Genomic DNA, 26,458 nt, shown 5'->3' on the forward strand with positions numbered 1-26,458 from the left:
TATATGGAGAGCAGAGGTCCTGAGTTAAAACACTGAGAACAAATGCGTGACTGCTGTGAGGGGACAGGGCTGAGGACTGGGTTCTATACCTGGTCATGATAATACATCTCTGACAGGATCAGCTGTGTATGTAGACTGAATCCAGTCTGATAGAGTAGATGATGAGTAGTCTGTATTCAGTGTGTAAATGCAGCTATGTATTCAGCTCTACAGTAATCTATCTTTCACCGCTTAATCTCCTCTCCACTCTCCTGTCTACCGGCATATGGTGTGTGATGAACTACACATGCACGCACACTCTGGCAGCAGACAGACAGAACCGGCAGTACCATGTGAACCCGAGACGACATCCTGAGACATAATAGTGTCTGTCTGCTGTAGTTGGGCTGTGCTCATGATGTCTCATCAGATCTGCCGACATCTGCACACTGTCTGGTCTACCTCAACATCAGCTGATGTCAATCTAAAAGTCTGCTTCTGATTTATGGGAGTCAGCCCAGGAGCTAGTGTGTGTGTATGTGTGTGACGGATTCTCAATATGCCGTGGAGTCATGATGAGGATGGCCATGATGATGTGTTGTGTTTGTTCTCTTTGCAGCACAAGGCCAGGGTGGAGGCCATGAGGTTGGACCTGGCCTCTCTCCGCAGTGTCAGAGTTCGCTGACTCATTCAAGGCCAAGAAACTGTACACAACTCTCCACCCCCTCTCACTGTAAACCTGTCTGTCCCATTCTCCTACTCTGTGGTTGTTTTTGTTTATTCCAATACAAATCAGTTATACTGTAGCAATATCATCACCCCAGGGGTCTTCAAAAACAGAAAGCAGCCTGATCGTCTGGTTTGGACCGCTAAGAAAATAAATCCATACTTAGGTTTTGATTAAATAAGATCATTAGTGTTTTTTTCAGAGCAGTTAACTCCCTCATGCTTGATATAGTATAGTACATGCCCAGATGAGTTAGACATAATGAAGTCTGTCATTTGATGAGGTCTGTGCATATCAGTCATTATTCTCCTACCTTTAGGGGTTTATCTCCCCCGATGTTGCTGTCGTTACACACACGCACACACACAGTCTCCGTTGCCCTAATAACACTTTAATTTGGCTTATTCCCTCTGCTCTCAGTGCTCTGTCTGTCTGTCTGTCTGTCTGTCTGTCTGTCTGTCTGTCTGTCTGTCTGTCTGTCTGTCTGTCTGTCTGTGTCAGAGGAGATTAGAAAAGGATAAGTGAAAACGGAGGATGTGTAACCTGAGCTACCCACAATGCAAGGCTATTTGAGACCGAGCCACAGTTGGTATTAGTTTGAGTCACCTACTCTCACACACTGTCACACCGACAGTCACACAGGACATCCTGACCATGGGCCTCTGTCGGACACCATATGGGCACGTATGTCCATGCGATGTGTGTGGATGACATTGCTCCACAAGAGACTTTGTAACACTTATTCTGTGGTGGTCAGCGTTCAGGGCGTGTGTGTCGTCACTCTGTTGCAGTCTTGGGGTCACGTTCTGTTCTTGCAGCCATGCTCATATTCTGTGTGTGTGTCTGTGTGTGTTTACGTTTGTGCACAGGGTGTATTGCTGGTCCTAGGGGAGTTTTAGGGCTGTCATTGCCCCTGGCTGCCCTGGGGCAGTTTATGGCCATCCAGGCCATGTGACTTGGGCTGCAGCCAAACCCTTCCACAGCCTCCCCTTACCCCCTTATCCCCTGCCCACCTCCAGTCTCCTCAGACGCCCTCCTTATACTCCATCCCCAGCAACTCCTCCAACCCACCAAGCCGGTGTCTCCTTTTCCACACACCACATGCCCCCCCCCTCCACTTAACCCTTGCCAAAGCACCCCCCTGCTTCCCCAGCTCTCCTGCACCCACAGCCTCTCCTGAAGTGAAGGAATGGGGACCAGACCAGTAGTAGTAGTGAGTGACCTGTCCTTTGCTCTGTGATCAGAGTGTGATGGTGCTTAATGGTAGAGGCAGATTAACCCACAAGTCAGGAGATGTCTGGGACCAGTGATCCATACTGAGAGAGAACCCGTCCCTTTCCCTTCCCTTTTCTCTTTCTTTCTCCTTCTCTTCATACCTCACTCTATTTCCCTCTATGTAGCCCTTTTCTCCATCTCTTTTCTCTCTATATCTTTCTCTCTCCCTCTCCCCATCTTTATGTCTTACAATCTCTCCCTCCCTGTACTCCTTCTTTCTCCCCTCCTCTCGTCCTTTCTCTTTGTACTCCCCCCTCTCTCCCTCAATCCTCCTCTTTTTCTTACCTCTCTCCCTCCGTGTTTTTGGCCAGGCTGTATTTCTTCATTAGGGATGGTGGTGGGGGTAGTGGGGGAGTCCCTTTGGGACGTCAGAGTACATTAATTCTCATCAGAACAGGAGAGCAGAGGGGAGCGGAGTGAAGCAAATTGGAGGGTAGAGGAGAGAGAAGAGGAGAGGCTGTGAATGGCATAGTGCAGCTTTCTGAATGTACCAACTCTATAACAGAATGCATGTCTTCAGGCACAAAACATATACAGTGGCTTGCGAAAGTATTCACCCCCTTGGCATTTTTCAAATGTTGTTGCATTACAACCTGGAATTTAAATACATTTTTTGGGGGAGGGTTATGTCATTAGATTTATACAACATGCCCACCATTTTGAAGATGCAACATATTTTTTCTTGTGAAACAAACAAGAAATAAGACAAAAAAACCTGTAAACTTGAGTGTGCATAACTATTCACCCCCCTAAAGTCAATACTTTGTAGAGTCACCTTTTGCAGCAATTACGGCTGCAAGTCTCTTGGGGTATGTCTCTATAAGCTTGCCACATCTAGCCACTGGGATTTTTGCCCATTCTTCAAGACAAAACCTTTCCAGCTCCTTCAAGTTGAATGTGTTCCGCAATCTCAAATGGATTGAGGTCTGGGCTTTGACCAGGCCATTCCAAGACATTTAAATGTTTCCCCTTAAACCTCTCGAGTGTTGCTTTAGCAGTATGCTTAGGGTCATTGTCCTGCTGGAAGGTGAACCTCTGTCCCAATCTCAAATCTCTGGAAGACTGAAACAGGTTTTCCTCAATAATTTCCCTGTATTTAGCCCCATCCATCATTCCTTCAATTCTGACCAGTTTCCCAGTCCCTGCCGGTGAAAAACATCCCCACAGCATGATGCTGCCACCAACATGCTTCACTGTGGGGATGGTGTTCTCGGGGTGATGAGAGGTGTTGTGTTTGCGCCAGACATAGCGTTTTCCTTGATGGCCAAAAAGCTACATTTTAGTCTCATCTGACCAGTGTACCTTCTTCCATATGTTTGGGGAGTCTCCCACATGCCTTTTGGCAAACACCAAAAGTGTTTGCTTATTTCTTTCTTTAAGCAATGGCTTTTTTTCTGGCCACTCTTCCGTAAAACCCAGCTCTGTGGAGTGTACGGCTTAAAGTGGTCCTATGGACAGATACTCCAATCTCCGCTGTGGAGCTATGCAGCTCCTTCAGGGTTATCTTTGGTCTCTTTGTTGCATCTCTGATTAATGCCCTCTTTGCCTGGTCCGTGAGTTTTGGTGGGCGGCCATCTCTTGGCAGGTTTGTTCTGGTGCCATATTCTTTCAATTTTTTAAATAATGGATTTAATGGTGCTCCGTGGGATGTTCAAAGTTTCCGATATTTTTTTATAACCCAACCCTGATCTGTACTTCTCCACAACTTTGTCCCTGACCTGTTTGGAGAGCTCCTTGGCCTTCATACTGCTGCTTGCTTAGTAGTGCCCCTTCTTAAGTGGTGTTGCAGACTCTGGGGCCTTTCAGAACAGGTGTATATATATACTGAGATCATGTGACAGATCATGTGACACTTAGATTGCACACAGGTGGACTTTGTTTAACTAATTATGTGACTTCTGAAAGTATTTGGTTGCACCAGATCTTATTTAGGGGCTTCATAGCAAAGGGGTGAATACATATGCAGGCAACACTTTTCCATTAAATATTTTATATATTTTATATATTGATACGCCATCCCGTCTGGATTGGCCTTAGTGGGACTATCATTTGTTTTTCCAACAAGACAATGACCCAACACACCTCCAGGCTGTGTAAGGGCTATTTTACCAAGGAGGAGAGTGATGGAGTGCTGCATCAGATGACCTGGCCTCCACAATCCCCCGACCTCCACCAAATTGAGATGGTTTGGGATGAGTCGGACCGCAGAGTGAAGGAAAAGCAGCCAACAAGTGCTCAGCATATGTGGGAACTCCTTCAAGACTGTTGAAAAAACATTCCAGGTGAAGCTGGTTGAGAGAATGCCAAGAGTGTGCAACGCTGTCATCAAGGTAAAGGGTGGCTGTTTGAAGAATCTCAAATATGAAATATATTTTGATTTGTTAAACACTTTTTTGGTTAGTACTTGATTCCATGTGTGTTATTTCATAGTTTTGATGTCTTCACTATTATTCTACAATGTAGAAAATTATAAAAAAATAAAGAAAAACCCTTGAATGAGGAGGTGTTCTAAAACATTTGACTGGTAGTGTACAGCACATTCAGGCTTTTTCGAATTGAAGGATAATTAACACAGATAGACGAAAGTTACATTATTTCGTTTTTTTCCTTTTTTATTGGTACATTTTTTGGGGATGCCTTGTTGCCCTTTGTATCCATGAGTACATGCCACTGACAAACACACATATGCACACACACACAATACACTCTAGTGTTGCATGGTACACCAAAACGTCTGTACCTTTTTGATACTAGAACATGAAAAACGGTTCGGTACTAGGATTTTTGTTACTTTCTGAATTATTTGTCTCACGGATCAAGTCTGTCTATCATCGCATCTAATGTCCCCTGTGCCGGCTCAACTTAGCCTTAGCCTTGGCAGCATCATGTTAGCTCCCCACTCATGCTGTCCCAAATGGAAGGGATTGTTTGTCATCTGTAGCCCCATGAAATCAGCCACAATTAGCTCAATAACTCAGTGCATTCACACACTCCTATTGAATATACCTTCACCTGTATATAGTTAGTAGGCCTAGGCTCCATCTTGATTTACCATGTTTATCAATAGATTTACCATTCAAATAAATTATTAACATTATATTGTTATGTAGTTAGATTGGTATAAACAAAGTCAAAGTGAGTCTATGATTTATTTAATTGATTCATTAAGTTGTACATGGCTGTTTCTGAAAAAAATTGATGTAAAAAAATCCAACGAGTTAAAGTTCAAGTAACATTCTGAGACTTCGGTTAATACTGTAAAACCTAATTAATAGCCCGGGCGTTTATTTGCTTAAATCACTGAACACAACAGGGGCTTATTAGAGACAGGCTTCTATTTCAGCCAGGGGTCTATTTCCTTAATGCACATAGCTTTTGCTCATTTGCATATTTAATTGTTTAATTCCAGCATTCACTTACAGCATTTTAATCAATTTCTTCATTTCATGCACTAATGTGTTATCATATACACAATGTGTCACCTTTATTTTGTCTTAGTATGCCGAAAAATAAAATAAAAAAAAAGAATCCTTGACAATAAATATTCTATGCTGTCTGTGTATTTTCTGTAACCTTACTTTCGCCAGTAGAGGGTGATCTGCCATTTCTAGGGTTCTGTACTCCCAAAGTTGTTGACTATTTTTTGTGCTTGCCTGTTAGCTAGCAGTTCTCAGTTGTTAGCAGCCAATGGCTAGCAGTTTCTTACTGGCGATAAAAATGTATGATTAGCATAATTTCTTTGAGTCATTACTGAATTATATAATGTAACAAATCAAACATTAAACCTCATAAACAGTTCATGGTAATTAATGGTAACCGCCATGAACAATTCATTTAGACCCAGTGTTTATTTGAAACAGGCGTTTATTTCCTGAAATAATTGCCAGTGCCCAGCTATTAAAAGGGACAGGCGGCTATTTGAGACTGCGTTTAATTGAAGTTTTACTTTATGACTTTTTTGCCGTGGTATCATTTTGGTATAATTTTTGTATTGAGAATTGTGATGGTATCGAGAATCGGGATACTAAACCTAGTATCTGTATCAAAGTCAAAATTATGGTGTCATGACCACTTATACACACATTTCAAACGGTTTGTTCCAGTTCCTGTACCAGATCCTGTCCCGGTATTGCCAATAAAGACCTAATGACCATTGGACAGAGCCTAGCTGCACCCACAGCCAATCACCTCCTTCAGGCAGGTTATCTTAGAGGTCAGAGGTCAGGCCAGAGGGGGCTAGTTACAATAAACAATTCACTCATCTCTCCCTCTTTGGTACTTAACACCGCCACTTGAGGGGGTGATAGCATTTAGGGCCAGCAGTATGCCCATTAAAGACCTTCATTAGGGCTGTGGTTATGAAGATGAGATCCTGGGCTAGGAACTGCTCTTCTGAGGATGAGGGGCCCTGACCACTGAGAGATACACAATAAGGACCAGTGGCTATAAAGTGAGAGGCACTGGAAGGGTTTGGCTCCAGCCCAAGTCACATGTTCTGGATACCTGACGAGACTGTCAGAGAGTGGATAAATCACCTCTACCCTCTGTTCTATTGGCGAACATGGAGAATTACTGGAGAATAAACTGTATGAGCTCGATTCGATACTATCCTGTCAATGGGATCTGAAGAACTGTAATATCCTATGTTTCTCTGAGTCGTGCTCAACAAGGACATGATAAATATAAATCTAGCTGGATTTTCTATACATCGGCAGGACAGAATGGCTGCATCGGGCAAACTCCGGGGGGGGGGGGTGCGTCAACTGGTGCGTCTCAAGATTATTCTTGCCTGAGTTAGAATACCTCATGATAAGTTGTAGACCACACTATTTACCAAGAGTTTTCATCTATATTTTTCGTAGCTCTATATTTACACCACAAACCAATGTTGGCACTAAGTCCGCACTCAAAGAGCTGTATATTGCCATAAGAGTAAATGCTCACCCAGAAGCAGTGTTCCTAGTGGCTGGTGACTTCACTGCCCCCACCCCCCCCCCCCACCCCCCAAATGAATTTTGGGGCTACCTCTCGTGCACGTTTTCCTCGAGCCAACTCCTCGTAGCGTCGCCGCTCCGCTTTATCTGCCTCCAGCTCCTCTTTCGGACGGCGATACTCTACCGGCTGTGCCCAGGGTCCCTTGCCGTCAAAGATTTCCTCCCAAGGCTTCGTGCCATGCATCACCACTGGAGGCTTCGTGCCATGGATCATCACTGGAGGCTTCTTACCATGGATCACCCCTGGAGGCTTCTTACCATGGATCATCACTGGAGGCTTCGTGCCATGGATCACCACTGGAGGCTTCTTGCCATGGATCATCACTGGAGGCTTCTTGCCATGGATCATCACTGGAAGCTTTGTGCCATGGATCACCACAGGAGTGGAGAGACACACAGGAGGCCTGGCTCTGGGAGAAGGCACAGGACTCACCAGGCTGGGGAGACATGCAGGAGGCCTCTTCCTTGGCCGAGGCACCGGATACACTGGGCCATGGAGGCGCACTGGCGGTCTCGAGCGCAGAGCTAGCACAACTAGTCCTGGCTGGATCCCCCCCTGTAGCCCGGCAAGTGCGGGGAGCTGGAACAAGCCGCACAGGGCTGTGCTGGCGAACCGGGAACACCGTGCGTAGGGCTGGCGCAGGATAACCCGGGCCGAGGAGACACACTGGAGGCCTGGAGAGCAGGGCTGGCACACTCCGTCCTGGCTCGATGCCCACTCTAGCCCGGCCGATGCGAGGAGCTGGGATATAGCGCATCGGGCTATGAGTGCGCACTGAGGACACCGTGTGCATCACCCCATAGCACGGGGCCTGACCAGTCACATGCTCGCCGCGGTAAGCACGGGGAGTTGGCTCAAGTCTCCTACCTGACTCCGCAAATCTCCTTGTGTGCTCCCCCCAAACAAATTCTGGAGCTGCCTCTCGTGCACGTTTTCCTCGAGCCAACTCCTCGTAGCGTCGCCGCTCCGCTTTAGCTGCCTCCAGCTCCTCTTTAGGATGGCGATACTCTCCCGGCTGTGCCCAGGGTCCCTTGCCATCCAATATTTCCTCCCATGTCCAGGAGTCCATTCCACCACGCTGCTTGGTCCTATGGTGGTGGGTAGTTCTGTAATGATCGTCCTGGAATGAAGGTGACCAAAACGCAGCGTCGTAAGTGTTCATTATAATTTAATAAATAACCTGAACACTGAAACAACAAAAACAACAAAGAGAGTGAACAAAACGAAACAGTTCTGTCTGGTGCAACAACACAAAACAGAAAACTACCCACAACTACCCACAACTAACAGGTGGAAAAAGGATACCTAAGTATGGTTCTCAATCAGAGACAACGATAGACAGCTGCCTCTGATTGAGAACCACACCCGGCCAAACACACAGAAAAGAAAACATAGAACACCAGACATAGAATGCCCACCCCAACTCACGCCCTGACCAAACCAAAATAGAGACATAAAAAGGATCTCTAAGGTCAGGGCGTGACACTCTTGGTAAAAAGGGTCGTTCTGGCATGCTGACAAGCTCTCTGACCTAACTCGGGGCGTGGCTAGTTACTGTGTAAAGGATTTCAAAAACGATTATCTCATTAGAAAACTAAAATCACATTCATATCTTAAAATACTTTCATCATTTTTCACATTGTATTCACATCATACTGGATGAAAACTTGACAGATTAAGGGGTATCTTTTCCAAGTTACATTCATTTTCTACTTCTCCCCGCTGACAATTTCCCAAATCCCCTATGTTAGAATTATTGTTCCGTTATCCACTTTTGGACGTTAGCGTTTTGGGCGGGCAAAAGTGTCTGAACAAAGATATTCCTTTGGTTGCTACTAAAGAGCAGAGAGCGAGTTCTCTCCTGCTTAAATTTACGACAGAGTGTGTACAGTCGACCATCCAGTAGCTCCCCCTCTCTCCCATCCGATTTGCATACCGCCCTAACAGATCCACAGATGACGCAATCTCTATTGTACTCCTTTCTCTCTTCTGTCAGAGAGAGAGAGAGGCCTGGTTACTGTCACCCACCCATCTGATCTGACCCAGTCTGATCCCCACAGGACAGTCATGACACTGTCTAAATGATTATCGCCCCGTAGAACTTACATCTGTAGCCATGAAATGCTTTGAAAGGCTGGTCATGGCTCACAACAACACCATCATCCCAGACACCCTGGATCCACTCAGATTTGCATAGCGCCATAACAGATCCACAGATGACGCAATCTCCATTGTACTCCACACTGCCCTTTCCCACCTGGACAAAAGGAACACCTACGTGAGAATGCTGTTCTAATGTAAGCATTTCACAATATGGTCTACACTTGTTGTATTCGGCGCATGTGACGAATAAAGTTTGATTTGTTCATTGACTACAGCTCAGCGTTCAACACCATTGTGCCCTCCAAGCTCATCACTAAGCTAAGGACCCTGGGATTAAAAACCTCCATCTGCAACTGAATCCTAGACTCCCTGAATGGCTGCCCCCAGGTGGTGAGGGTAGGCAACAAATCATTGGCCATATTGACCCTCAACACGGGGGCCCCTCAGTGGTACCTGCTTAGTCCTCTCATATGCTCCCTGTTTACCCACGACTGCGTGAGTGCGCACGACTCACCATCATTAAGTTTGCAGACGACAACACCTCTTCCCCCTCAGGAGGCTGAAAAGATTCAGCATGGGCCCTCAGATCCTCAATAAGTTCTACAGCTGCACCATTGAGAGAATATTGACTGGCTGCATCACTGCTTAGTATGGCAACTGTTTGGCATCTGACCGCAAGGCAGATGCCAAATGGCCCAGGCAGATGCGTATGGCCCAGTACATCACTGGGTCCGAGCTCTCTGCCATCCAGGACCTCTATACCAGGTGGTGTCAGAGGAATGCCCTAAACATTGTCAAAGACTCCAGACACCCAAGTCATAGAATGTTCTCTCTGCAACAGCACGGCAAGCGGAACCGATGCACCAAGTATGGAACCAACAGGAGCCTGAACGTCATCTACCCCCAAGCTATAAGACTTCAAAATAGTTAACCAATAGCTACCCGGAATATCTGCAATAACCTTTTTTGTACTAATATCTCTTTTGACTCATCACATGTGCAGCTGTTACTGTTTATTATCTATCCCGTTGCCTAGTCACTTTATCCCTACCTATATGTACAGTACCAGTCAAAAGTTTGGACACACTTACTCATTCTGTAACGATTGTCTACTTCTTCCTCCTCCTCAGACGAGGAGAGGAGAGAGGGATCGGAAGACCAATGTGCAGCGAGGTATGATGACATTATTTATTTATTTGAAGACGAACACGAAAAAACACTTGGAAAATTACAAAACAACAAAACGACATAGACTGACCTAAAACATGAGAACTTACAAATACACGAAGAACGCACGAAACAGGTACAGACTACAAACCAACGCTACAGTCCCGTGTGGTACTAACATACATACAGACACGGAAGACAATCACCCACAAACAAACAGTGAGAACAACCTACCTTAATATGACTCTCAATCAGAGGAAACGCCAAACACCTGCCTCTAATTGAGAGCCATACCAGGCAACCCATTAACCCAACATAGAAACACAACACATAGAAATGCCCACCCAGCTCACGTCCTGACCAACAAAACAAAAGATGAACACAATAACTAGGGTCAGAACGTGACACATTCAAGAGGTTTTCTTTATTTTTACTATTTCCTACATTGTAAAATAATAGGGAAGACATCAAAACTATGAAATAACACATATGGAATCATGTAGTAACCAAAAAAGTGTTAAACAAATCAAAATATATTTTAGATTTTTGATTCTTCAAAGTATCCACCCTTTGACTTGATGACAGCTTTGCACACTCTTGGCATTCTCTTAACCAGCTTAAACTGGAATGCTTTTCCAACAGTCTTGAAGGAGTTCCCACATATGTTGAGCACTTGTTGGCTGCTTTTCCTTCACTCGGTGGTCCAACTCATCCCAAACCATCTCAATTTGGTTGAGTTTGGGGGATTGTGGAGGCCAGGTCATCTGATGCAGCATTCCATCACTCTCCTTCTTTGTCAAATAGCCCTTAGACAGCCTGGAGGTGTGTTGGTTCATTTTCCTGTTGAAAAACGGGAAAATGGTGGGATGGCGTATTGCTGCAGAATGCTGTGGTAGCCATGCTGGTTAAGTGTGCCTTGAATTCTAAATAAATCACAGACAGTATCACCAGCAAAGCACCCCCACACCATCACACCTCCTCCTCCATGCTTCACGGTGGGAACCACACTTGCGGAGATCATCCGTTCACCTACTCTGCGTCTCACAAAGACACGGCGGTTGGAACCAAAAACTTCAAATTTGGCCAAATTTCCACCAGTCTAATGTCTGTTGCTCGTGTTTCTTGGCTCAACCAAGTCTCTTCTTCTTATTAGTGTCCTTTAGTAGTGGCTTCATTGCAGCAATTTGACCATTAAGGCCTGATTCACGTAGTCTCCTCTGGACAGTTGATGTTGAGATGTCTGTTACTTGAACTCTGAAGTATTTATTTGGGCTGCAATCTGAACTTATCCTCTGCAGCAGAGGTAACTCTGGTCAACCTTTCCTGTGGCGGTCCTCATGAGAGCCAGTTTCATCAAATTGCTTCATGGTTTTTCCGACTGCACTTGAAGAAACTTTCAAAGTTCTTGAAATTCTCCGGATTGACTGACTGTCATGTCTTAAAGTAATGATGGACTGTAATTTATCTTTGCTTATTTGAGCTGTTTTTGCCATAATATGGACTTTTACCAAAGAGGGTTGTCTTCTGTATACCACTCCTACCTTGTCACAACACAACTGATTGGCTGAAATGCATTAAAAAAGGAAAGGAATTCCACAAATTAACTTTTAAGAAGGCACATCTGTTAATTAAATTGCATTCCAGGTGTCTACCTCTTGAAGCTGGTTGAGAGAATGCCAAGAGTGTGCAAAGCTGTCATCAAGGCAAAGGGTGGCTACTTTGAAGAATATGAAATAAAAAAACATTTGGATTTGTTTAACACTTTTTTGGTTGCTTCATGATTCTATATTCTACAATGTAGATTCTACAATGTAGAAAATAGTAAAAATAAAGAAAAACCCTTGAATGAGTAGGTGTGTCCAAACTTTTGACTGGTACTGTACATAAGTACCTCAATTACCTCAATCATTATGTCAATCATAAATTACCTCAATCATAAATTCGGTATTGACTTGCACCTTGTGTATATAGCCAAGTTATCCTTACTCATTTAGTATTGTATTTGTATTTATTAAGGATCCCCATTAGCCACGGCAGCAGACACTCTTTCTGGTGCCCAGCAACATTAAGGCAGTTATGTACAACTAAAAATATTACATGACATTACATTTCATAACACATTTCACAACACATTAAGTGTGTATTAATTCCTTGTTATTTTGTTCTACTTATTCCTTGTTATTATCTTTTATATTTTTCGACAATTTATATATTTTTTCTCTGCATTGTTGGGAATGCATTTCACTGTTAGTCTACACCTGTTGTTTACGAAGCATGTGACAAATACAATTTGATTTGAACAGTTAAGACAGGAAAACTGTCTTTCCAAGGTGACTGTAGAGTTCCCAGGCTGCAGCAGCAGCAGTCAGAGCCAATGTTTCCTGGCTGTGGTGATACAGAGGAACAGAGGCCAGGGCTCTGAACTTCATGCTTTATTAAACAGAGAGGAACACTGCCTTCTTAGTTACCACCAACCTGTTCTCTGGCTCTGTTATAAAAGTTTGAATTTAAGGCTTGACTTCCAAGGCTGCGACGCTGGTTACATTTCAGGCAGTGGATTTGGAGTTTAATCTAAAGATGACTTCTTCATTTGTTTTTAAAAACTCTGGGTTCATAATTTTCTAAGGAAAGTACAGTATGTAGTATTTATGAAGTGTATGATTTGCATACGTAGGCATTCGGTAGTTAGTGTGGAGTGAGTGTGACTCTCAGTAATGAACCCTGTGTGCGTGCATGTATGTGTGCGTGTGTGTTTGGAGGCCTGAAGGTGAACGTTCACTCCAGTCCTATCTAACAGCGTTATGGGGAAGACTCATTAGAGCCAGGGATAACAATTCACACATTAATTTTCCAGCATCCAGTTTTTAATTAATCCAGCAGGCAGTCTTAAACACAGGGTACACAAACTGCCCTGGGCCTCATAATGAATTCTAATGGAAGAAATTAAAAATTGGTGGGGTGTGTTTGGATTGTTCGACTGTGTTACTGTGGTTTCGAGCTCGCTGGAGCGACGCTGTCACCGACAAGGATCTCTCACCGCTCAGGCCGACACGGCAATCTTCACTTGCTCACACAGCACACACACAAGAAGGGGAGGCCCGAAAGACACATTCCCAGATGCGATGTGTATGTGTATATGGTGAGTTTGATTGTATGGAAGTGTGTGAGTGTATGTGTGAGTATGTATTATAATTTTTCTCTCTCTCTGAGGTTGATATGATGACTATTCAAGGTGTTGGTTGTTTCTGTTGGCTGATGTCGAAATGTATTCATTATCTATCAGTCAGACCATGGGCGAGTAAGAGAGGAAGCCCTCTATACCGTATCACTAATACTGTATAGAGGGTCACTAATACCCTGTCAGATCACTAATACCCTGTCTCTGTCTTGTCTCTGTCTTGGCCTACTGAGGCCGAGCAGCTGCACACAGAAATAGCACCCCTCTCTCCTTCCCTCCTTTCCTTCCCTCCTCTCTTTCCCTCTCTGCTCCTTTCCATCTCCAACACTGTTCTCTTTTCCCTAGATCTCTGGTTACAGTATGGAGAATAGGCCCAGTCCCTATATCTTGTAATTCTGGCCCTCAATGTATCATTGTTCTGTATGTCCCTCTCCTCTCCCCGTAAGCCACTCCACATCCTGATATGTAACGCAGCCGTGTGTACCCAGCCCTGGCATCTGACGGAGGATGGCCTGGCAGATCTGCCACCAAGGTCACTTCCTGTTGGTGCAGTGTCTGCAGGAAGTGCTGCGATGCTCTGCCCCAGCCCGTGTGGTGGTGGTGTCCTCTGAGTCACACAGGTCCGTATTCACTGACTAAAACAATATTATTTATAACCACGGGTTGGAACTGGTTCAGGGAACAGAACCAGGAACGACAGTCATATATACTGTTCCAGAACAGAACCGCTATTTTAAAAGCATAGGAACCGGTTAATAATGTTATTCTACGTTCTGGACATTTTTTTCAGTCCCACAAAAAACGCAACAAAGCACCTATGCAATGCACTCACTGTCACTCAGAAACTTATTCCAGTAATCTGCCTGCCAGCTGAAAATCTCTGCCAGTGTGTGCGGTGTGTCGGTTACCTGTGATTCAGGATTCAGGAATTAGGGACAGATTTTTAATTAGAGAAGAATAGATTAACCTTTTCAATGCTAGTTAATAAGGATACTGTAGTTATCAAGTTTCACGTTCGATTTATTAACTACAAAAAGGTAAGACGTGTTTTTATTTCTGGTGCCACTCTGCACACAAGGTTGTTAGCTAGCTAGCTAGCTAGCTCTGGTCCAACATTAAGCAAACTCTCAGACGTTCAAAGACATTCAAAGTAGGTATTTCCATAGGTATTCTGTGGGACTAATTAGGATAATGCATGTCATAAAAATATGCCCAGCGCATTAAGCCAAGCCTTCTCCTTCACCCTCTCTCGCTTTCTCCTCACCTGCAAAATTTCAGTCACATCTCGCGCCCTACACTTGTCTGTCCATCGCGCATGTAAACAACTAGGCTATAGCTTGCCCGCTCCATAGCAAGCTGCTCTATCCGCACTGATTGGTAAAGTAATCGATATCAGAGGTTTAAAAAGGAACAGAAAGGAACGTTAAAAACTAGGCTGGGGCGATACTCCGGTATACGGTATAAACTGTATATTACAGATTCGTCCACAAAGACCAGGGAGGTTTTCCAATGTCTCACAAAGAAGGGCACCTATTGGAAGATGGGTAAAAAAATAAATTAAAAGGACATTGAATATCCCTTTGAGCTTCATCCCAGAGATGAAGAAAACCGCTCAGGGATTTCACCTTGAGGCAAATGGTGACTAAAACAGTTAAAATGTTTCATGGCTGGTATATGAGAAAATTAAGGGTTGATCAACAACATTGTAGTTACCCCACAATACTAACTTAAATGGCAGGGTGAAAAGAATGAAGCCTGTACAAAATATATATAATATAATATTCCAAAACATGCATCCTGTTTGGAACAAGGCACTAAAGTAATACTGCAAAAAAATTGGCAAAGAAATTCACTTTTTTTCCTGAATACAATGTGTTATGTTTGGGAAAATCCAATACAACACATTGCTGAGTACCACTCTTTATATTTTCAAGCATGGAGGTGGCCGCATCATGTTTTGGGTATGCTTGTTATCGTCAAGGACTAGGGAGTTCTTTTAGGATAAATCATGTTATGGATATGCTGGTCATCGGCAAGGACTAGGGAGTTTTTTAGGATAAAAAGAAATGTCTATAAGCACTGGCAAAGTCCTAGAGAAAAACCTGTCTGCTTTCCAACAGCAGGACAATAACCTTAAAAAAAGGTAAAATCTACGCTGGAGTTGCTTACCAAGACCACATTGAATGTTCCTGAGTGGCCTAGTTTAAGTTTTGACTTACACTATCGGTCAAAAGTTTTATAACACCTACTCATTCAAGGGTTTTTCTTTATTTTTAATATTTTCTACATTGTAGAATAATAGTCAAGACATCAAAGCTATGAAATAACACATGTAGTATCCAAAAAAGTGTTAAACAAATCAAAATATATTTGAAATTCTTCAAATAGCCACCCTTTGCCTTGATGACAGCTTTGCACACTCTTGGCATTCTCTCAGCCAGCTTCATTAGTTAGTCACCTGGAATGCATTTCAATTAACAGGTGTGCCTTCTTAAAAGTTAATTTGTGGAATGTCTTTCCTTCTTAATGTGTTTGAGCCAATCAGTTATGTTGTGACAAGGTAGGGTTGGTATACAGATGATAGCCCTATTTGGTAAAACACAAAGTCCATACTATGGCAAAAACAGCTCAAATAAGCAAAGAGTAACAACAGTCCATCATTACTTTAAGACATGAAGGTCAGTCAATATGGAACATTTCAAGAACTTTTACATTTTCTTCAAGTGCAGTCACAAAAACCATCAAGCACTATGATGAAACTGGCTCTCATGAGGACCGCCACTGGAATGGAAGACCCAGAGTTACCTTTGCTGCAGAGATAAGTTCATTAGAGTTACCAGCCTCAGAAATTGCAGCCCAAATAAATGCTTTACAGTGTTCAAGTAACAGACACATCTCAACATCAACTGTTCAGAGGAGACTGCGTGAATCAGACCTTCATGGTCGATTTGCTGCAACGAAACCACTACTAAAGGACACCAATAGGAAGAAGATGCTTGGTTCAAGAAACACGATCAATGGACATTAGACCAAATTGGATATTTTTGGTTCCAACCGCCGAGTCTTTGAGAGACGCGGTGTGGGGGAAAGGATGATCTCTGCATGTGTATTTCCCACCATAAAGCATGGAAGAGGAGGTGTTATGGTGTGGGGATGCTTTGCTGGTGACACTGTGTGTGATTATTTAGATTTCGAGGCACACTTAACCAGCATGGCTACCACAACATTCTGCAGCGATACGGAATCCCATCTGGTTTGAGCTTAGTGGGACTATCCTTTGTTTTTCAACAAGACAATGACCCAACACATCTCCAGGCTGGTTAAGGGCTATTTGACCAAGAAGGAGAGTGATGGAGTGCTGCATCAGATGACCTGGCTTCCACAATCCCCCTACCTTGTCCAAATTGAGATGGTTTGGGATGAGTCAGACCGCAGAGTGAAGGAAAAGCAGCTATCAAGTGCTCAGCATATGTGGGAACTCCTGTAAGACTGTTGGAAAAGCATTCCAGATGAAGCTGGTTGAGAGAATGCCAAGAGTGTGCAAAGCTGTCATCAAGGGAAAGGGTGGCTATTTGAAGAATCTCAAATATGAAATATATTTTGATTTGTTAAACACTTTTTTGGTTACTACATGATTCCATATGTGTTATTTCATAGTTTTGATGTCTTCACTATTTTTCAACAATGTATAAAATAGTAAAAATAAAGAAAAGCCCTTGAATGAGTAGGTGTTCAAAAAATTGACCTGTAGTGTAAATCAGCTTAAAAATGTATGGGAAGACTTGAAAATGGCTGTCTAATAAACAGTCAACTTGACAGCTTTTAAGAATTCTAAAAGGAATAATAGGCAAATATTGTACAATCCAGGTGTGGAAAGCTCTTAGAGAATACATTTGAAAACATTTCTAAAAACATGTTTTCCCATTATCATGAGCCAGCAGCATACCACCCTGCATACCACTACTGGCTTGCTTCTGAAGCTAAGCAGGGTTGGTCCTGGTCAGGCCCTGGATGGGAGACCAGATGCTGCTGGAAGTGGTGTTGGAGGGCCAGTAGGAGGCACTCTTTCCTCTGGTCTAAAAAAAAATATCCCAATGCCCCAGGGCAGTGATTGGGGACACTGCCCTGTGTAGGGTGCTGTCTTTCGGATGGGACGTTAAACGGGTGTCCTGACTCTCTGAGGTCATTAAAGATCCCATGGCACTTATCGTAAGAGTAGGGGTGTTAACCCCGGTGTCCTGGCTAAATTCCCAATCTGGCCCTCAAAACCATCATGGTCACCTAATAATCCCCAGTTTACAATTGGCTCATTCATCCCCCTCCTCTCCCCTGTAACTATTCCCCAGGTCGTTGCTGCAAATGAGAATGTATTCTCAGTCAACTTACCTGGTAAAATAACGGTAAAATAAATAAATTATTATGTGGTATTGTCACGTTCCTGACCTTATTTCCTTTATTTTGTCTATGTCTATGTTGCATGTGTGCACGTAGTTTGTATAGCTTCACGATCGTTTGTTGTTTTTGTATTAGTTTGTAAAAGTGTTTGTTTCGTCTTCGTTATATTAAAGAAGATGTATTCGTATCACGCTGCGCCTTGGTCCTCTCATTCACCGAACGACGATCGTGACAGGTATTGCATGTAGATGGGTGAGAAAGACCCATCTACATTTCATCCATTTTGAATTCAGGCTGTAACACAAAATGTGGAATAAGTCAAGGGGTATGAATACTTTCTGAAGGCACTGTACATCTCCTTTTATCATCAATGTGTATAACATGTCCAGGCCTTCCTCTCTGACCCCCTGAATCTAACTCTCCCTCACTCTCTCCTCTCTCTTGGTCTCTTTCTTGTCTTTATCAAGCATGTCCGTATGTGTACGGTGATCCCCGGCTGCTACAGTATGCTGTCCCGTGTGTATCCGAGGCAGTCAGTGTGCATGGGACACATTGATCCTGGCTACAGTCAGTCAGTCAGCTAGTCAGCCAATCACAATGATTGATTAGCCCCTAGCTCAGAGGGACTGGACGTATAGGCAGAGTTATTCTTGCAGATCAAACAGCAGTCATAGTACAGCCCTGCTCTGCTAGACATAATGTAGTGTAGTAGAGGCTGACGTGCATGAGAGGAGAGCAGTAGACTCATTGACAAGAGGTCAGCCCCCATACACTGACAGGGAGTGAGGAGAGTGAAGTGTGATTTGAAAGAAAAAAGTGAAAACGAAACCATATGATTGATACAGGGCCTATGAAGTTACAATTAGACCAGGCACTTTCCTCTCGAACCTGTTTCTCCTCTTTCCATCCCTCTGATTTCCCCTTCTCCTCCTCTTTTCGCTCCCCTTCTACCTATTTCCCCATATCTTTGTCTCTCCTCATCCATCCCCTCCTCTACCCCTCCCTTCCTGTGCTTCCTCCTTAGTTTTGCCCTCCTCTCCCATCCCTAATCAATGGTGCCTAACCCCTTCAAAGAGGGCTTAGCAGGCACAGAGAGAGTCAGTTACACACTGGTCCTAGAAGAGGGGATAGAGACAATATCTGATATTACATCTGCCATTTTGCCCGCTCCATTCCACACCTATATTGCATTCGTTGAAGTCGCTTACTTTTCGGTTTGTGTGTTATTTGCTATGACTTCCTGGTTATTTCACTTAGCCTCTCTCTCACAGGCTCTCAGTCTGACCCCTGACCCGGTAGTGGATTATACTCCCTAAGCCCCCTGTTGTAATGAAAAGCTGTGACCTACAGCATATAGCAGACAAGGTGGGAGGGATGAAAAGATTGAGAGACAGAAATGGAGAGGGATGGAGACAGAGGAGGAGAGATGAGGGAAAAGGCTGAAAACTGTATCACCCTCCAACACCAGGGCCTGCAGTGTAATTGACATAATACTAATAGGTGAACTATCTCCTACTGCATACCTGCTCAAAGACCAGGAGAGCAAATATATTATGATATCTCTCTGTTACACTGTATCTAAAACCTCCTATTGCACCCTCTCTGAAAGGTTTAAGGTTTATTAAGGATGGATTTAAAAGAAAATGTGTGCTATTTTCTAATCTAAAAAGACAGACATTTTATGTTACTAGAAGTGTTGACAAAGTGGCGTAGGTCACTATGAAATCAGAGCGTAGCTTCATTTAAATCTGGACAGGTGCAAGTTAAAACCAAGCATATTGTATTATCAAACATCAACAAACTTGCTTTGAGAGAAACATTTGCATATTCACTCAGCCAATTGATTTATCAACCCCACCACGTGCTAAAGCAGTTTCCTCAGATGAAATATAAAGCCTGCAGATGTTGTAATTTAGCCAAGCAAGGATGTAGCCGAGACGGGACGGTAAACAACGCCAAGCAGGCAGCTTGTAAAATCACAACAAGGAAACCAGGTGACATGTTGATTGGTGGTTTTCTAATGACTGGATTAAGATGTACACACACGCATGCACGCACGCACGCACGCACGCACGCACGCACGCACGCACGCACGCACACACACACACACACACACACACACACACACACACACACACACACACACACACACACACACACACACACACACACACACACACACACACACACACACACACACTTTGAGGGAGAAGGAGGGAGTGTGTTTGACTGCGGTGCGTCTCTGTGTTATTGTGACTGCATAATAACCCAACGAGCGGTGTAATGTTCAAGGGCCTTGTCAAACATCTGGGCATTAACTGCTCTGTCGCAGGCAATTAAAGAACATCATATCACGCCCTGGATTTGTATTCAGTCAGGACCACGCTGCTATAAAAACTCTACAGAATGTATTCACACACAAGCACACACATGCATACACACTTAAATGTTTTACTTAAATGTGTATAGCCAGTGGAGACTAACTCATGTGAACTTTCAATAAAGTTATCCTTGACTGGAATTGTTCCTGTAAAATGTAGACTTTTCTACACTGAACAAATATATACGCAATATTCAACATTTTCTAAAGTTTTACTGAGTTACAGGTCATATAAGTAAATCAGTCAATTAAAAAAACATTAATTAGGCCCTAATCTATGGATTTCACATGACTGGGAATACAGATATGCATCTGTTGGTCACAGATACCTTAAAAAAAAAGGTAGGGGTGTGAATCAGAAAACCAGTCAGTATCTGGTGTAACCACTATTTGCCTCATTCATCGCGACACATCTCCTTCACATAGAGTTGATCAGGCTGTTGATTGTGGCCTGTGGAATGTTGTCCCACTCCTCTTCGACGTCTGTGCGAAGTCGCTGGATATTGGCGGGAAGTGGAACACGATGTCGTACACCTCCGTCCAGAGCATCCCAAACTTGTTCAATGGGTGACATGTCTGGTGAGTATGCCAGCCATGGAAGAACTGGGACATTTTCAGCATCCAGGAATTGTGTACAAATCCTTTGCCACATGGGGCCGTGCGCTATCGTTCTGTAATGTGAGGTGATGGTGGCGGATGAATGGCACAACAATGGGCCTCAGGATCTCATCACGGTATCTCTGTGAATTCAAATTGCCATCAATAAAATTAAATTGTGTTGGTTGTCCGTAGCTTATGCCTGCCCATACGATAACCCCGCCGCCACCCTGGGGCACTCTGTTCACAACATTGACATCAGCAAACCCAGACAACGTTGAAACCGGGATTCATCCGTGAAGAGCACACTTCTCCAGCGTGCCAGTGGCCATCGTAGGTGAGCAATTGACCACTGAAGTCAGGTCAACCCTGGTGTGGACCACAAGCATGCAGATGAGCTTCCCTGAGATGGTTTCTGACAGTTTGTGGAGAAATTCTTTGGTTGTACAAACCCACAGTTTCATCAGCTGTCCGGTGGCTGGTCTCAGATGATCCCACAGGTGAAGAAGCTGGATGTGGAGGTCCTGGGCTGGCGTGGTTACACGTGGTCTGCGGGTGGGAGGCTAATTGGATGTACTGCCAAATTCTCTACAATGACGTTGGATGTGGCTTATGGTAGAGACATTAACATTCAATTCTCTGGCAACAGCTCTGGTGGCCATTCCTGCAGTCATCATGCCAATTGCATGCTCCCTCAAAACTTGAGACATTTGTGGCATTGTGTTGTGTGACAAAACTGCACATTTTAGAGTGGCCTTTTACTGTCCCCAGCACAAGTGCACCTGTGTGATGATCATGCTGTTTAATCAGCTTCTTGATATGTCACACCTGTCAGGTGGATGGATTATCTTGGCAAAGGAGAAATGCTCACTAACAGGGATATAAACACATTGGTGAACAACATTTGAGAGAAATAAGCTTTTTGTGAGTATGTAACATTTCTGGGATATTTTATTTCAGCTGATGAAACATGGAACCAACACTTTACATGTTGCGTTGATATTTTTGTTCAGTGGGATTAAACAAAGTTAATCTTGGTTCCTCCCTCTCCCAGGTTTACAGACCTGCTGGACCAGTGTGGTAAGGTGGACCTGGCTGTGCTGTCTCCTCCTCAGAAGGACTACTGGTCCATGCTGGCCTACAACCGGGCCAAGCTGTGTAACCTCCTGTTCTTCAACGAGCTCCACCGACGCCTCGCGCCCCACGGTGTCACTGCCAACGTAGTGCACCCTGGGAACATGGTGTACACGGCCATCCATCGTACATCGTTCTTCACACTGGCTTGCCCATTCAAGGACGCGGATAATTAAGACTTCTGGTGTTAAAAAGATGGCCATGTAGCGTGGCTCTCACTATGTGGGCTAAACTAGATATGAGTGAGTTATTTGTGTCATTTAATAGATGTCTTCTTGGTTATTGAGTCAGTTGTTTGCTTTATGGCTACTGGAACTGACTGGCTGTTTTGGAGAGTGGGAACAGATGCTACTGTTCATGGTCCTCATACTTTATTCTGTAGTCTCAACTGTCCCTCATTAGTCCAAATATTAGTCTTGGCATCTATCTGCGAGAGGAGAAGAGAGGGAAGGAGCAGATCTCTGGAGCAGTCAGGGTTCAGGGAGAGAGTGTGACTTTCACAGAGATGGCGAGTGAGGGAGATATTCACTGGCTTGTTTTTCCTCTTTTCCTCTTCGTCCTGTCTTTGTTAGTTTAGCTCTGAGAGTGTGTCCGCTCTTCACCTCGTGAGGGTACATATCATAAACCGTTACTGCTGGGAGACTGTAGTGTTACGGTATAGTGTAGCTACTACTCTCTTTTCATACAGTGCTCACACATGGCTTTCCAATCATAGATGTTTTATCCATAACCAGCTCCCGTGTGTAGAATGTATTTTCAACATTATAGGTTATAATAGCAGATTTGACACACCCCCTGTATATCCTCCCTCTTTATAGATATTATCTCCATTTGTTCTATTACAACTCAGTCTCAATGCCTTTCTTTCTGTAATGTTGATATGCACACCGGTGATTTTAAAGGGAAACAATGCATGTACTTACATACTTTTTACTTAATACTGGCATGGATATTTACCATGTCATTACTATGGTGTATGTGAACTATAAAATGTACCACTGTGATTTATCATCAACTACCCTACAGGCCAAACACACACACACTCCTGCTCTTCAAGACTTCTCTACTAATCCTGCTACACTTGACTGTAGGGTAGTTGCTACACTTGACTGTAGGGTAGTTGCTACACTTGACTGTAGGGTAGTTGCTACACTTGACTGTAGGGTAGTTGCTACACTTGACTGTAGGGTAGTTGCTACACTTGACTGTAGGGTAGTTGCTACACTTGACTGTAGGGTAGTTGCTACACTTGACTGTAGGGTAGTTGCTACACTTGACTGTAGGGTAGTTGCTACACTTGACTGTAGGGTAGTTGCTACACTTGACTGTAGGGTAGTTGCTACACTTGACTGTAGGGTAGTTGCTACACTTGACTGTAGGGTAGTTGCTACACTTGACTGTAGGGTAGTTGCTACATTTGACTGTAGGGTAGTTGCTACACTTGACTGTAGGGTAGTTGCTACACTTGACTGTAGGGTAGTTGCTACACTTGACTGTAGGGTAGTTGCTACACTTGACTGTAGGGTAGTTGCTACACTTGACTGTAGGGTAGCTGCTACACTTGACTGTAGGGTAGTTGCTACACTTGACTGTAGGGTAGTTGCTACACTTGACTGTAGGGTAGTTGCTACACTTGACTGTAGGGTAGTTGCTACACTTGACGGCCACATGCTGCTGTTAAATAGGCTTTAGTTTGGACTGTTACATCACTGCATTAGCCCCTCTAGTGTTTTCACTGCAGGCAGGATGGGATGTGGAGAGAAGCAGAGTTTTAGTGAATTGTGGTTGTGATGAATGATGTTCGATAGGCAGAGGGAGTCAGGCAGAGGGAGTCAGGCAGAGGGAGTCAGGCAGAGGGAGTCAGGCAGAGGGAGTCAGGCAGAGGGAGTCAGGCAGAGGGAGTCAGGCAGAGGGAGTCAGACAGAGGGAGTCAGGCAGAGGGAGTCAGACAGAGGGAGTCAGGCAGAGGGAGTCAGGCAGAGGGAGTCAGGCAGAGGGAGTCAGGCAGAGGGAGTCAGGCAGAGGGAGTCAGGCAGAGGGAGTCAGGCAGAGGGAGTCAGGCAGAGGGAGTCAGGCAGAGGGAGTCAGGCAGAGGGAGTCAGGCAGAGGGAGTCAGGCAGAGGGAGTCAGGCAGAGGGAGTCAGGCAGAGGGAGTCAGGCAGAGGGAGTCAGGCAGAGGGAGTCTCTCATCAAGTTTTACTAAACACTACTCTGTTCCTCTTGCTCAACTATTATCTGCAGCTACCTGATGGCTTGCTATGGTCCCCAATGAGTCCTGTATATGCAGCCTAGTTTCTCCTCCAGACCAGACCAGGGCGGGGTGTTTTTCTAATTAACTAACTAACAGCGGTGTAGATGTTTGTAAATATTAAAGGACAAAGGTAGCTAGCTAGCACTGGTAATTAAATCCTGGTGTGCTGACACAGCGCTTAGCTTAGCGTCCTGTGTCTGATAAAGACCACACACACACACCATATATACATACACACTACACACCCTTAAGCTAAGCATTTTGCTGTTATTTAAATCAGAGGTTGATAAGGCGTCTGAACGGGTACCTTCTTTAGCGCCCCAGCCTCTCCCCTCTTTCCCCACATTAAGGCTTAATAAAAACAGCAATATTATTTCAGTTATTGGGAGCAGGGATATGAGCAGGGATATGAAGATGCTATCGTTTTAATTGCTAGCGTTTGCTTGCGGGATCCGTGGAGATTGTTCCAGGATGCAAACATAAACAGAATGTCTACTCAAAAAAACTACCCAAAAGCCCCTGTGTGTGTCTGTTGTGCAATTAACTGAGGCTTCGTTTAAAACACAGGCCTGATTTATAGGACCACAGGTGGAGTGGTACATACACACACACACACACACACACACACACACACACACACACACACACACACACACACACACACACACACACACACACACACACACACACACACACACACACACACACACACACACACACACACACACACACACACACACACACACACACACACACACACACACACACACACACACACACACACACAAGGTACAGACAATCACTGAAACACCTGGAGCTACATGTGTCTGAAAATGTTTTATTTGATAGTTGTTAAAGTGGGTTAATGTCTTGGATCATTAGATTCTCTCACAGAATACTGTATAGACAGGTTGGTTGTCTAGCAACAAAACCGACGTGTGCGCAACTATGGTGCAAACAGACAGGGTTGGGGTTGGCTTAGATTATTGACAACATGTAAACTACTAGTGGCAAGAAAAGTATGTGAACCCTTTGGAATTACCTGGATTTCTGCATGAATGAGTCATACAATTTGATCTGATCTTCATCTCAGTCACAACAATAGACAAACACAGTGTGCTTAAACTAATAACACACACATGATTGTATTGTTCTTGTCTATATTGAATACATCTTTTAAACATTCACAGTGTAGGTGTGAACCCCTAGGCTAATTGAAGTCAGGAGTCAGCTAACCTGGAGTCCAATCAATGAGACGAGATTGGAGATGTTGGTTAGAGCTGCCCTGCCCTATAAAAAACACTCACTAAATTTGAGTTTGCTATTCACAAGAAGCATTGCCTGATGTGAACAATGCCTTGAACAAAATAGATCGCAGAAGACCTAAGATTAATTGTTGACTTGCATAAAGCTGGAAATGGTTACAAAAGTATCTCTAAAAGGCTTGATGTTCATCAGTTCACGTTAAGACAAATTGTCTATAAATGGAGAAAGTTCAGCACTGTTGCTACTCTCCCTAGGAGTGAACGTCCTGCAAAGATGACTGCAAGAGCACAGCGCAGAATGCTCAATGAGGTTAAGAAGAATCCTAGAGTGTCAGCTAAAGACTTACATACATCTCTGGAACATGCTAACATCCCCGCTGAAGGGTCTACGATACGTAAAACACTAAACAAGAATGGTGTTCATGGGAGGACACCACGGAAGAAGCCACTGCTGTCCAAAAAAACATTGCTGCACGTCTGAAGTTTGCTGCAAAAGAGCACCTGGATGTTCCACAGCGTTTCTGGCAAAATATTCTGTGGACAGATGAAACTAAAGTTGAGTTGTTTGGAAGGAACACACAACACTATGTGTGGGTAAAAAAAGGCACAGCACAACATCAAAACCTCATACCAACTGTAAAGTATGGTGGAGGGAGCATCATGGTTTGGGGCTGCCTGTGTAACCTCTGTCGTCGGAAGGAGTGGACCAAAGCGCAACGTGAAAAGTGTTCAAGATTATTTATTTATCAAAAAAACACTTGAACAAAGTAACAAAACGAAAGCGAACAGTTCTGTCAGGTAACAGAGACTAAACAGAAAATAACTAGCCACAAAACACAGGTGGGAAAAGGCTGCCTAAGTATGATTCCCAATCAGAGACAACGATAGACAGCTGCCTCTGATTGGGAACCACACTCGACCAAAAACAAAGAAATAGAAAACATAGAAATAAAGAAACTAGAATGCCCACCCTAGTCACACCCTGGCCTAACCAAAATAGAGAATAAAACCT

The 26,458-nt window shown here is 44.0% G+C and overlaps 1 pseudogene; it reads left to right on the top strand.

The window, feature by feature from the left end:
- LOC129866960 (WW domain-containing oxidoreductase-like) overlaps positions 1-26,458 on the top strand; it is a 320,558-nt pseudogene that overhangs the window by 68,271 nt on the left and 225,829 nt on the right.

This window comes from Salvelinus fontinalis, chromosome 12, assembly GCF_029448725.1.
Source record: "Salvelinus fontinalis isolate EN_2023a chromosome 12, ASM2944872v1, whole genome shotgun sequence".
Lineage (NCBI taxonomy): Eukaryota > Metazoa > Chordata > Actinopteri > Salmoniformes > Salmonidae > Salvelinus > Salvelinus fontinalis.